Genomic DNA, 12,828 nt, shown 5'->3' with positions numbered 1-12,828 from the left:
AAAATCATATAGCTGCTAAACATCAGCATGTTAGCATTGTCATTGTTTGTATGTTAGCATGCAGATGTTAGCATTTAGCTCAAAGCACCACTATTAGTATAGTTTTACAGAGCTGATAGCATGGCTTGTTTTCTAAAGTGTGTGAGAGTGTGCAAGACATGCAAACAGACAAGATGAGATCCAAAATGAGACTGAATCTGAGGTCGGCAAGTAGCAGAGGATGGGGAGTTGGTCTGTTTCCTGTTGGACAGTTTAGTACCTGTTAGCTAAAAGATACTTAGCACTGCTGCTATTTGTCTATTTTTCCCCTTTGGTAAACAATTTAATTTGAAGTCGTATCAGCTTTTCTCTTCTTGTGTCTTATTATGTCTTCGCTTCACTTTCAACAAGTGAGCTAAATAAAGTAGCTATGACTCAAAGTGACTCACTCTTCGCATGTGGGCGCACACACACACACACACACACACACACACACAAACACACACACAAACACACACACCCGCACACATACTCCCGCACAGAAACACACTCAATCAAAGACTCTAAGGTGTCCCCAAGCAAAGGTAGCAGCTGGTCCCAGAATCGCGTTGCATTTGTTAGGAGAGAAATATCAAATATCTGAAAAGTTCCCCGAAACATTGGAAGAGGTGCCTCTTGAGAAGGGATACACACACACACACACACACACACACACACACACACACACACACACTGCACTCCCCACGCTAAACAGGATCAAATGTCCTCAGCTGCTCTTTGTTGAGTTTTGTTAAAAATGTCATGATATTTAAGCTAAATGCAAAAAAATGCCCGGAACAAAGAAAAACATCAACTTGTTAATTATGTTTGTCCTTTCTGGTTTAATGTCTATTGATGGATCCCGACCCTCTAAACCTCTCTCAGACAGCCTCTTTCTACACTTCTTCTACATCTCTTTTTCTCAGTCTGAGACTCTGGCCTTTCTCCACAGCCCTTTTCTCTCTTTCCCTCCGTGTCTCTCTTATGCAACCAGCTCATAAATAGAAAATGGATGTGTCACTCAATTACTGTATTTATACTGGAAATGGACTACAGGCTCGAGCCAAGGTTTATACCGCAGCCCACACACGGTTTTAAGCGTTCTTCCATTAACTTTATTTTTGCTCCATGCATCAAAACACTGAGTCATTCTTCTCGGCTGCACAGGTGGATAATGTGCTGGGCTTTTTGTTCTTTTTTTGTAGTGCTTGTTTAGCAATTCAAAAAAAATCAATATCTGTATCAAATTACTCATGAAAATAGGAACTGACAAGTGCGAACATTAACAAATGTGCCAACACATGTAGGATACAAAGGTGAGGAAGGAAGGGTGGGAAAAGATTGTCGTCCGTTATTTTTCCAGGGTAGAAGCAGGCTGGGCTTTCTGTTTTATTTTTTACATGTTCAGTTGAACGCACAGCAAAGCGTTGGGGACAGTGTAAAAAAACAGGGACCTTTTAGGTTTGTCCGTCCAGCTGTGTGGCGTGTTTTTGTTGTTTTAGCTGCTGCTAAGTTAAATCGGTCCCAATCCTCCATCTCTCCCTTGTCTACGCTGTGTGCCTTATCCTCAGCCAGATGGTTCCTGTTCTCTAACTTGTGTTATACCCGTTTCATAGCTTGAGTAAGTTGTTTGTAGATGAAGAAATTCAAACATCTAAAACACCAATCCCAATATTCAGTAACATGAGCATGTCGCAACGTTTTCAAAGTGCATGTGTGCATAGAAAAACATCTACGCACACAGCTAGTAACAGGTGCATGTTGAAAGCTTTTATGATTAATTGATTGATTGGATATTTCATTCATTTGACGATTAAAATACATTTCAAATATTGGACAATCAAAGTATTGTAGTTTTGGCTATCAGCGGTTACTGTAACATTTTACCTAATAACTTGCTGAATTCGTGGCAGCAACACTGTTAGTCACAATATACAAATTGTTTAGTTGTCATTATCAATAAATAAAAACTAATTTGCTTTTAGCATCAGAAATTCCCCTGCAAATTGGTCCCGAATGCCAAGATAAGATTAGTTCCTGTGTGAAATGTAGAAATTAGAGCTCAATATAAACATTCAGTTGCCCGAGTTTAGCTTGAGAGTTTAAAAAAAAAAAAGCACTTTTAAAAGACTTTTCCGGCCTAAAAGACAAGGCGGTAATCCTCTCAGCGTGGGATCCAGGCTCATTAAAACACACCACCTCACTCGTCATGAGAGGACTGGTCACCAGCTGAACTGTGACCTATTTTGGGTGTGACCCCTCTGTCTAACAAACCAGGCTGCATGGTCTCTTATTCAACACCCTGGGAACTAAACCTACACCAAGCACTCCTCTCACGTGCGAGCCAAGCAGAGTTTGAATCAGCAGCTGAATAAAAGCCCTTATGTGTTCTTTTAACATTTTAATGGACCAAACTCTCCCAAGCGGCAGCTTAACGTGTGTGTGTGTGTGTGTGTGTGTGTGTGTGTGTGTGTGTGTGTGTGTGTGTGTGTGTGTGTGTGTGTGCATGTGTGTGTGTGTGTGTGTGTGTGTGTAGAGGTGGTAGGTTAAAGGCTGGGAGGGGTTCAGGATACAGACTAGGGAATTTGTCCTGCAGTTTGAACAATCACACCCAAACTTCCACTTTACCTCAATCAGCCACATGACATTTCCGTCCTTTAACCTCTTGTTCCTTTTTACTTCCCTCTCTCTCTCTCTCTCTCTCTCTCTCTCTCTCTCTCTCTCTCTCTCTTCCATTTTACACACTCCTTCCCATTCTTCACATCATTGTTTTCTTTCTCTGATTTTTCTGTTCCTCTGTCTCTCATTTTCTCTCTCTTCTATCCATTTCTGCAGGTCAATTCATTTCAATTCAGTGGGTATTTTACTGACGTCAGGGGTGGAAAGTAACCAATAACAGACAATGTTGTTTTTGTAACTGAGTAGTCTTAGGTAAATGAGTGTTTAAGTTTAAAATTGCCAGACTTTAGCAGGATGATATGTCAGAGTGGTAAAAAAGAAGAAAGTTACAAATTTGATGCAGCAGAAATAGGACTTCCAAAAAAACTTGGTATTTCGTAGCAGTGACCATCTCAGCCTGTGCAGAGTGCAGAACAAAAATCTGGAAGTTTAAAGTTTGAACATTGAAGCAAACTAGACTGAATAATACATGCATACAATATTAGATCAGTTTATTTGATGCATGTCAAATATGAAGGCATGCAGATTATTGGTAATTCATTTGGTAATAACCCAATTGAAAATGTCCTTGATTAAAACTTTAAAAACTATAAGGGGAATACAAATCTAATTTAAAGTAGTCATTATACACAATAGTCCCATATGTATTGTACAATGCTATAACAGCTTTAATTTGTGCATTTGTTTTATTCTAACAGTAAGGTGCACACTGGGAATAGGCGACTTGGTAAACTCTGACACTGGGACATTTTTAGAGAATTTTGTATTTTAAAACTGGTGTATTAAACTCTCAAATGTAAACAGAATATTTGTTTGAATGTCATTGTCAGAGTCACGTTCGTGAGTATTGTAATCACATCTTCAACAGTAGAACAGCCATAACCCAAACAAATCTAACTAACTATTTTGGGTCATGACAATCACTGTAACCCTGTTACAAAAGAACACTGCAGGGTTTTTTTTGTATTTTCTTTACAAACATTTGACCTGGTTGAACCTCAATTGGCAGAACTTCTGCACGAGGTGAATATTTACAACAAATGATAGTAGAGAGATAAGCAGATTTTTATTTTTTTAATGGTGTCGTTTATTGTTAAACATGAAACCAAGCTTTAGGGAGATATTAAAAATGCCATGTTTTAAAGGAAAGTGAGAAGAAACCGGAGTACCCGCAAACCCACGCAAGCCAATCACTGGTCTCCGTCCTACAGAGGCCAATCACTGGTCTCCGTCCTACAGAGGCCAATCACTGGTCTCCGTCCTACAGAGGCCAATCACTGGTCTCCTTCCTACAGAGGCCAATCACTGGTCTCCGTACTACAGAGGCCAATCACTGGTCTCTGTCCTACAGAGGCCAATCACTGATCTCTGTCCCACAGAGGCCAATCACTGGTCTCTGTCCTACAGAGGCCAATCACTGGTCCTCTGTCTTATATACACTATACATTATAAATGCCATCCGCACAACACCAAATCACTACTATAGTGCAAACAATAAGGAGTGTCAGGCCAAACTTTGCAATGGAGGAGGAGACTCTTTTGATGACACTTTGCTTCCTTGGTTTCATCAGGTGATCTCTGAAGAAGGAGACAATACATTTGTCAACTGCTGGTTTGTCTAGATTCATTGAAACTAGCACGTCCTGTGCACAGCCCCACTTCTTGCACATGTCCTTTAAAATGGCCTTGCTGAGATGCTCATAAGTGTCATTGGTGATTTGAAAATCTTCTCCCTCGACTTCAGCCCATATCTTTTCGAGCAGGCGTTCAATGATGGCTTCTGAATTTCCAATTGTTGTGTTCACCTTTGCTTTGTTAAAGGTCTGCAAAACCAGCTTCTGCACGAGTAGCCTGACAGAAATTTTGTTTTTCTCTGCCTGTGCTGTTGAGTTCTGCACAGGCCTGGCAGCTGCCTCCTCAGATACTGTGACTGTAGGTGTAGGTTTTGGCGTAGGTGTAGACTTGGGCGTAGGCAAATGCGTAGGTGTAGGTTTGGGTGTATGCGCAGGTGTAGGTTTGGGTGTATGCGTAGGTGTAGGTTTGGGTGTATGCGTAGGTGTAGGTTTGGGTGTATGTGTAGGTGTAGGTTTAGGTGTAGGTTTGGGTGTATGCGTAGGTGTAGGTTTGGGTGTATGTGTAGGTGTAGGTTTGGGTGTATGTGTAGGTGTAGGTTTGGGTGTATGTGTAGGTGTAGGTTTGGGTGTATGTGTAGGTGTAGGTTTGGGTGTATGCGTAGGTGTAGGTTTGGGTGTAGGTGAGGGTGAGAGTGAGAGTGAGGGTGTCGGTGTAGCGGTGGGTGACAGTGACTCAGTATTCTTGAAAGCCTTTTTCATCTTGTTACTGTGGATGCCAGCCTGTGTGCACAGCCACCATTTCATCAGTCCGAGGTAACGCCACACTTTACAATGTATTTCACCATACACTGTATCACGGGATGGGGAAGCAGACAGTGTCCTTTCATTTGATCCTGGGACAGTCTCTGGAATCCTCCCCTCAGAGACGTAACTGTAGAGGAGACCAGTAAGCTCTTCTTTGAACACCTGGTCTTTACCGTTGGAAATATCCCGCAATTTACTATAAACAACCTCACTTCCAACTTGTTGTTTTACACCATCTTTTGAAAACAGAGAGTCAACATCAGTCATAAAGGACTGCACTGACTTTTCACTTTTAACTCTGGAGTCAGGGTGGAATTGGTTGTCTAGTTGAGTGGCCATGCGATGTATTGACAGTTTGGCAAACTGTGTGGCAAAAAAGCTTTTTATCTTGCTCCCCACTCCTTTTAAGGACAGTTTCTCTCTGGATTCTGGGGTGATACATGTCCCTCTGGCTTCTGGGGTGAAACACATCCCTGTGGGTTCTGGGCTGGTCCTTGTCTCTGTGGGTTCTGGGTAGGCTTCTGGGCTGGTCCTTGTCTCTGTGGGTTCTGGACTAATATTTGCAGCATCTTGATCTTCCAGACTGTTAACCTCCTGAACAATTAAATGAGTAATGTCCTCTGCAATAATTTGAATCTCCCGTGAGGTGTCAGATTGCAGCTGATCATACTCTGAGTCGGTCATTTCATCCAGTAGAGGTTCTGTGAGTCCACTGACCTCATTTGTAATTATTTCCCTCACAGCTGTGGTTGTTACACTCACAAAGTGCTCTGATGCTCTGGAGACCTTGTCCGGGGTTTTTGATTCCACAGATCTGGCTGCTGACTGGCAGCAATCAGTATCTGCCTCCTCTTGATCTTCCATCTCTTGTTGTCCATCAGCGGCCTTCTGTATGGAGATGTCCTGTCTCGTTCGTGGTTTACGTGGTCGACATGAGCACAAAACATCTTTGATCTCGCCCATAAATGCTTTCAACATATTAAAGGCATGTCGTACCATCGCATTAAGTCTGTGAGGGGGAGTCACACGCTCACTAAATACAGGTTCCAAAGTGTCCGCACTATTGCTGATAGCAGAGTAAATGCTTTGTGCAACCTCTGTAACAAACATGTTGTTTAATATATTTGAGCTGTCACAGTGGACAGGGTCCTTTACTTGCAGAACCTCAGCAAAAGTCAGAGGAAGTGTGTCGCCCAGACTGGACCGAACACGTTCCTCAGAGATTATTTGGCTGTATTTATTCTGCAGAGTTGCCAAAATGGATTTAGACACTAGTGATATTAGGTCCAAAATCATCTCCGCCATCAATGTTGATGTGGCATCATCAGGTGCACCTTGCTTCAATAATCTCTGCTGTTCCAGTGTGATCCTTTTAAAAAAGGAATCAACCACTGGACGAACATCTTCCACTCTGATCTTCGATATCTCCTGTGTCTGGGAACTTTCCATTTCGGTCATGGTGACTGTATTAGATAGGCTGTGTTTTCTGAATGTCTCGTCTTGTTTTACAGGTACTGGTTTGTTAACTGGTGTTCCAGCTAAGCTCCGCCCCCCAACATGGAATGCAGCTTAGCAACCGTTGCTTGGCACCAGCCGCACTCTCTGACCGCTCTTTTATTCGGATTCAGCCAAGGGGGTAAGCTTCGCTTCAGAACTCGAGCCATCATGGCGCCATTTTGTTGCTAACTGGCCATCACCTCCTGTTAGCATTCCACTGACCGCCATTTGACTGCGAATAACTTTACATCTGAAGCGTTTAAAGACTCTATTTGTCCGTTGTTTAGTTCCAAAGAAACACGACAATGTATAAAAGGCTCCATTACCTTGTAACTCACGTTATGGCTCCGTAGCAGACGTTTTTGTAAAAATAGGCTAACGATTGTGTCATAACCAAGTGACTTACTGTCGCATAGTAGAGGAATTACCATATAGTACAGGAGAAGCTTGCAGGCAGTTTCGACTTACATGAGATGTTTAGGTTTAATTACTAATGTTAACTAGCATGTTAGTGATCAATAATTAGCCTGTGCCCATGTTATCTCCTTACATACACCTACAGTCTCCGTATCTGTAAGATTGGGAATGATTGAGATTTCTCTTGGCACAGCTACCAGAAGACTTACAACTTTCAGACACGTTGCTCACGTCACATTCTCTCAGTTGGAGGCTGCGCAGTAAAGCTGGCCATCACCGGAAAAGTGCTTCTAATAGCCTTCACTGGTCTCCGTCCAGAGCAACGGGGTCTATTGGTCCATTATATACTGTCTATGGATTCAGCCATAGTAGAAGGTTTCAGCTGGAGGCATATCTAGTCTTGTAAAGTGAATGGTGTAGGAGAGAGCTAGCAGTTAGCCAGTTAGCTCAAAGAGTCGACAGACAACTAAACGGAGTTTCTACACTGATAGGCTACTTTATTCTACAACATGGACCATACAATACCAGGTGTCCACGGCGCTATATTTACTTATCATACATGAGCAGCAAAACTCGTTAGTGAGGTCTCTCTTGATGTGTCTCGGTCCGAGGGGACAAAGCTGCAGCGGCACATCTTCACTACCATACTAACAGAGGGAGGCATCGCCTTGTGGCCCTAGTAAGCATTGCAGTTATTACTCTGTTACAGTCTGCATACGTTTCGCTGATAAACTATCCCACCGACAGTTGTCATTGTAGCCCTGAAAGCCAACTCAAATCATGTTTTTGTCTTCTTATGTAAACTTACGAACCTGTCCACAAGAAAGTGTGCATGCATGAGCCTTGACTGTCATGTCAAAATTAAAAGTGTTGGATTTTCAGTGTTAGGGTTGAGTGTAAAAATATAGTTATTTTAACTCAGGTTTAGTGTTAATCAACTACAAGAGAGTTATTCCTCAAAAAGAGTTGGTGTTAATACAGGGAGTCAACTCATAAGTCATATTCTGCAAACAACTCTACAGTGTTGATTTTACAATACAGCTAGTGTTAACCATTACTCCCAGTCCCAGAAGTCGTCTGCATGTGATTGTTTGAAAGAGGCGGGAGACTAACGTTAGTAGCCAGACAGACACTCAGACCCTTTTCTGTGGACTGGACATGTTCGGACATCACTCCAACTGTGACTAGGAAGGTTCGTGTTTGAGTATGTCTAAGCAAATGTCTATTCGTTAAATTTTTTCTACCCTGTTGTGTGTATTTATACATGTAACGTTAACGTTGACAAAGGTTAATTATCCTTGTTGGTTAGCTGGGTTAATGTGGGTAACGTAGTAACTAAGTTCAATGTGATATCGTGACTTGTTGCACTAACGTTATATCATGAACCGTAATTGTACATTTTTAAGAATTCTGTAATGGTAGAGCACAGACTTTTATTTTGAAGGAGGCTGGTTAAATGTTAACTATTTTCTTCTCTTTTTGTTTTTTGCTGCTATTTCACCCAAATGTGTTAATTAAATTTTTTAAACTAGTATATTGGGCTTCATATTAAGGTTAGACACTTTTAAATAAAGTGTGTGGGGGTTATCGCGAAAGTATCGAGAGCATTTTATTTTGACCGCACTGTTCCGTTAGCTTTACTTCCTCTCTATTCACTATTGTGAAAATGAGAAATTTTATTGTATTATTTTATGGGGGGTGGGGGGGCGCTTATAAGCTCTTTTGCTTCTGCCCTCTCCCTTTGAGCAGAATGATAACTGCTCAAATAAACTAAACTAAACTCTCTGTGTCGTGACTTTTTGTGGTAAGCTACGTTTTTATGCTGCTCTTTCGTTGTTTTGGGTAAAATGTAAAGTGAAGTTATTTAAAACACACGGAAAGTCCGTGTATTAACATTTTTACATAATCTACTTGCAATTTAAGTTACTTTCATGTATAAATCTGCTTAAATAAATCGTCTTAGTAAAGACGTGCGTTGAAGTCTGTGAGCATGGCTGCCATGTGGTAGCCTCGTGAGACCGTCCTGATCTCGCGAGCTCCAGTTTTCCACTCGCAGATCAGTCTGGCATCTTGAGGCAGAGAAAATTTGGAGCCGTTAGCCAAACAACCGGGCCAATCAGCGTTGGTTTTGAGGTGGGTTAGGTGGTGATAGACCGATGGTTTATCCAATCAGCTAACCAGTATTATCAGCCAGCGGTAGCCCTAATTCTGTTAGCCGCTCGCTAATGCTTTTTTTCTCTTGGATCCTTCTTTTGGAATATGGTCCGGGAACCTGAAATGGTGCCTTTTATTCCTAAATTCTCGTTACACAAATGGCAAATATCCTTTACCGACATGTTGCTTGCATGCTGAGCTTACGAGCTATGCTTTGCCTGCAGCAGCAGGGGCGGGCTTGTGGTTGTATTTTCATACGCTTCGTGGATCTGATTGGTTGATTTGGCCCGTCTATCACCAACATAGGTGATAGACAGATGGTTCATCCAATCAAATAACCAGTATTCCGCCCCTTCCCAAAAGTTCTCCAACAGAAAGTTCCCAGATGGATATGCCGGGCAAATGCGAAGCAATCCATCTGGCGGAGTCAGGTTAGCCATGTGGCTATTCAGTCAAGAATGTTTGCTAGGTTTGTGTGTGTCGATATCACGCATTACCAGAAAAATACAAATGTCAGAGGCCGAAGGAGTAGAGTCATTAAAAAAATGCTGAAGACTAAATTGTCTGCACAATGGTGACATGAAGAGATTTGCAAGCTTGCTGTTCTGGCCGACACATTTAAAGTTAAATAAACGGTCTCGCCACTCAAGTTCTTTTAAGTGAAGGATGGGAGAGCAGTTTTTTGATTAAAATAATACAAGGCAGAATGATAGGATGATCCCTTCAACACGGGCGCTCCATGCGCTCCCAAATTACCCGCGTTATGTTAACACGTCCCACACGGACGATCTCCTCAAGGGTAGCGCTACGCATTCTCCAGGTCAGATTCTCTGGACATTTTTTTGAGTATGAAAGGGGCTTAAGTGACTTAAAATATTAGATGTCACAGAAGCATGATGCAAATTCATTTGATTTAGTCCTACACTGTTGGTGCCAGGTGGCATAGTAAAAGCAAGGGGAAAACAAAACATAACTTTAAAAAAAAGTTGTAGATTTTCATTAATATACATTGTTTTCTTTGTAGGACAATATGTTGGTCAAATCAGGGCTCTAGAGTGCAACATGCGACCAAAATTTGTAAAGGTGCGACTAAAAGTGTTACTAGGTCCCACCAGTGCTGCCCTGCAAAGGCAAAAGACCTTAACTCACTAGAGTGTGAAACTGAGAAAAATGACTTTAAAGTTTCTGTTTTGTCCAAACAAAAGTATTATAGGTAGAACTCCCAAAATTTGACAACTAGTTGTTATAATGAAGATATGTTTGTATGCAAAAAATCTTGAGTTCAAAATTGACCTTTGACCCTTGTTTGGCAGTTACTGTACTCTGCCTTTGTATCATGTGCCAAAAACAAGGAGTCATGCAAAGGCAAAAGGCAGTAATTGACATATAATCAATATTTGCTTGCTGTTCACCATACTTGCATCCATTATAAGAACACCTAACCAAGGTCTAGTCATCATGGGATTTGTTTTAAATTATATAGAAGACATTTGGTTGTTCCTATTTAGTGCTATTTGATCAGGATAGTGTGGCAACACTAACACAGTAGAACAGTATGACAGATAAGTTACTTTGCAGTACAGTATACAGTATGAATAAATACAAGAAATATTTTTTCAATAAAGATAATTTAATTATAATTGAATACATCGGTCTATTTATTGTTTAACAATATATATATAATGTATAACACTTTTGCAAGGCACTGTATCCGTGTCATATTCTCATTAGGGGCTGAGCCCCCCTAAAGGTCTGATCCTAGAACAGCCCCTGGTTAAGGGTTAAGGGCCACCACACTGCTCAAGATGCACAGTCAACGAATTTGACTTGGATTACTACTTTTTAATTCTGAGATAACATTTAGGTTAGCATACTTCGTACGGACGTTAGCAATAACTAGCTTAGTGCTTTTATGGATTTGTGTAAGATTTGGCATGAACACCTGCAAGAAGGAAATATGGCTCAAACACGTATGAATTGTTGTGGATACAGCAGATGACGTGCTTTGCTATGGATTATATCTTCCATGTGTTATATCGGATTGCATGGAAAGGTAGGATGCCAGCTGTGTATTTAATGATTCGTTTTCTGCGTCTGATGTGAGGCTCCGCAAAGTGAGGAGGTGTGTCAGCATCACCGTTAGCGCTATAAAGTTAGCTAGCTCCGGGCTGTCACGGACACTGACAGAATAGAAATCATCGGCAATTTTTTTTAAAGATATATCGTGTTACGTAGTTTGGTGACAATTAAAAGCGGCAAACTTTGACAGTACGACGAGGCCAGAGTACAGTAACATCACGGCGGTACAGTAACATCTCTCTTGATGACTGGCTAAACAAAGTCAGAACACCTTAACTCAACTTCAGCGTGCCGAAACAGCGGGCAAAGAGCCGTAATAGCTGTTACGGCGTTCTGCTGTGGTTTCTCGTATGGTTTTGGATGTTACGGTTGTCATAGTCTTTTATTTTCTCGTTAAAACAATCAAATTGACTCACAATATTTATTCACATGATAAAGGAGGTCTCAAATACTCCAAACGTGACATTAACAAATTTTTGCCCAAACATGATGTTACGGCGTTTTGTCTTTGTAGGGCAGAGTGCACCTTACCTCCTCACATCTGCTGCCTCCCCACAAAGTGCGAACGAAGCGTTTCTTCTCCTTTGACGGAATTAACACTCATGGTTGGATCTGTAGGCATACACTGCTCCGTGCTTTGTGATTGAAATTGCCTGTGTCGTTTATATCGATATGGTTTAATGTTGCGTTACATGACCCGTTTCTTGTGTAAAGCCGTGCCTGTGTTTGGATCTCTCCTCCGCGCAGCCCCGCCCCCATTCACTGACACACGGCTCCCCTGCGACATGGAGAGACACATCGCTCGTCCAAACTGCTGACATTTGTCTACATTTTTAATTTTTATTAAAACCGCTGTATATTGTTAAGCATGAGAGGGAAACCTGTATTTCTACCAGTGTTTCCGCTAGTAACTCCGGCCGCCCCGGCGAAAAACACAGAAGAAGTTATTGAATGGAACTATGGTAACTTCAGTTCGTTGAGTAATAGCGCGTGAGACGGAGCCTGCTGGACCTGGGCGAGAGATGTGACACATGGCCACATTATCATAGATAAAATGCAGCGCATTGACGATACAGATTAGGGCAGCACAATTATGGCCAAAATGATAATCACGATTATTTTGATCAATATTGAAATCACAATTAATAATCACGATTATTTGTTGATTTTTAACCACAAAAAGTATTGTCACATAGGCTAATTATAATTGCTTTCACATCCATATTGTGCTACGTTCCTCCTCTGTTGAAGGATACTATGCAGGAGTCATTTCAGCTGTTGTGCGACTGCTTTCCACACATGCACGTTTGCCATGAATAGATACAGGCAACGCAATTTTCTGTTCATGTTAACGGCGCATGTTAAAATCCGGTGAGCCCGGCGTCTACCGGACGAAATAGCAATGCAGATTACGGTGCCACTTAAATGTTTGTGTTGCGCTCTGATGCTCCAAAACAGAAGTTAGAGGCAACAGAAACATGGCTGCATGTCACGCTAGTTAACACTAATAACACGTTACACAGCAGGTAACGTTAGCCTACCGTTAGCTACAGTTAACACTAATAACATGTTACACAGCAGGTAACGTTAGCCTACCGTTAGCTAC

At 41.6% G+C, this 12,828-nt stretch overlaps 1 protein-coding gene across 1 annotated transcript in view; it reads right to left on the bottom strand.

The window, feature by feature from the left end:
• Nucleotides 1-12,054, bottom strand: part of LOC114570635 (ras-GEF domain-containing family member 1B-B) — a 51,748-nt gene extending 39,694 nt beyond the window's left edge. Inside the window, exon 1 of the mRNA XM_028601026.1 lies at nt 11,754-12,054. The gene's annotated coding sequence lies outside the window, so the exon portion shown is untranslated. The remainder of the gene's footprint in view (nt 1-11,753) is intronic.
• Between the last annotated feature and the right edge of the window lie 774 nt (nt 12,055-12,828).

The sequence above is a fragment of the Perca flavescens genome, chromosome 16, assembly GCF_004354835.1.
Source record: "Perca flavescens isolate YP-PL-M2 chromosome 16, PFLA_1.0, whole genome shotgun sequence".
In the NCBI taxonomy this organism is placed as follows: domain Eukaryota; kingdom Metazoa; phylum Chordata; class Actinopteri; order Perciformes; family Percidae; genus Perca; species Perca flavescens.
Note: the sequence above shows the minus strand (reverse complement) of the source record. Positions and strands in the feature narration are given on the sequence as shown.